This window comes from Rhinopithecus bieti, unplaced genomic scaffold (assembly GCF_001698545.2).
Source record: "Rhinopithecus bieti isolate Rb0 unplaced genomic scaffold, ASM169854v2 scaffold_49524, whole genome shotgun sequence".
NCBI lineage: Eukaryota > Metazoa > Chordata > Mammalia > Primates > Cercopithecidae > Rhinopithecus > Rhinopithecus bieti.
Genome location: NW_016819407.1, coordinates 22917 through 24609, shown reverse-complemented (window position 1 = coordinate 24609; position 1693 = coordinate 22917).

Sequence of the window (1693 nt, the reverse complement as noted above, 5' to 3'; positions counted from 1 at the left end):
TTTCTAGTGCTATGGGCCCTATAGTCCAGCCATATTCTTGGTTAAATAGGCCTTTGTGGACTGGCCTGGGAACCTTCTCACCATTTGTAACATTGTTTCCATGGGAAAAATGCTTCTCAAGTTCCAAACAACTGACTTACAAACAAACTTTTGGAACAAAACGCTTTGCTAAATTGGAGAAGGCCTGTAGACTCTCCCAGAGTCATTCAAAGGCTGGTGACTTCACTCCAAGATGTTAGCAAAGTTTGGGCCTGCTTAGCATACCAAAGGGAGGCCACTGGGTTTGCTAAAGAAACTTTAATAAGCAAACAGACAAGATTGACAGATCCATAATAGACAAGCTGACTCTGTCTTTGATTGGCGACATAGACGAGCATTTACACTGAATGATTTCCCTTAATCAAACACATGCCTTATCTGGACAGGCAGGACACTTATCCGACTAAGTGGGTGGTTATTAAGGAGATGGCAGGTACTCTGTATCTAATTGTACATTTAGCACCCTTTCACATACACCAACGCGCCAGAGGAAAGACAAGCTTATTTTTTCCCTCTATTGTCTGATACTTTCAATGTTTCATTGGTTCGTTCACCTTGATGAAAACAGAGCAATTACGCAGCTTTCATCTGCTTCTTTGAAAGGCATATGGAAAATTCTGCTTTCAGGAAAAAATTATTAATTCCACAAAAGTACTTCAAGGCATTCTGAGATGTGGTCTCCCATATTGCTGAAATTACATGCAGTGCTGCAGCATTTGCATAACAAATGTGACAGAATAGTTACTTAAGAGACTAAAACAGGAGGACTAAAATGTACAGAGATACCTCATTTCTCATTAATTATTATTCGAAATGAAATGTAATGCCACTAGTTATAGTATGCCAGACGTAGAAGAAGGAAACATATCATCATGTATTTAAAAATCCTTACAGAGCATAATAATAATTAAGAAATTATGACACTACTGATCTTTTAGAAGCAATGTAGCCACCTATTCATTCCTTTATTAATCACCAATTTTCTTCCTCTTTAACACTACACAGTAAAGATTATTAAAGGGAAGAATACAAAAATAGATGTAGGGAGAGATAATTTATATTATGTAGCAAAAGTATATTAAAATGTATCATTTTAATTAAGACTTTCACTAGTAGAGAAAGTCATATTTTTGTCTGGTTTATAGCAACATATAATTTGACTTAAAAGGATAACAATGCATATTAGTAATTGTTATTGTTGATATTATTAATTTGCTCTAAAATTAACTGTAAGTGATTCTTTTTTCTTCTTTGAGCAGCAAGCAATCCCTATCATAAAACTGTGTTTACTGGGTGGTTGAGAGAGATGCATTCAGTCAGGGCTGTAAATAGGAGGACGGTAGTGAGTTTCTCAGGGGCAATGATGGGGTAGGGTGCTGCCTGTGCAGGAAAGCTTGGTCCATATGTCCCAATCAGCTGAGTTTCTGCCTTAAAACTGGTGCGTGATTCTCACAGCTACTGGGCAGACATTGATGCCACAGGGGGCAGCAACAAATGCCCGTTTAAAGATGCTGGAAAGGAAAGTGGAAGTTAGAGTCACAAATCGCTATTCAAGTTCTAAACGGGCAATTTTTTTTTAATCATGTAACCCTGAGCCAGTCAGATTCAATTACTTTTTATTTCTGCAAAATCTTTCCAGGCTTCATTAAAAATA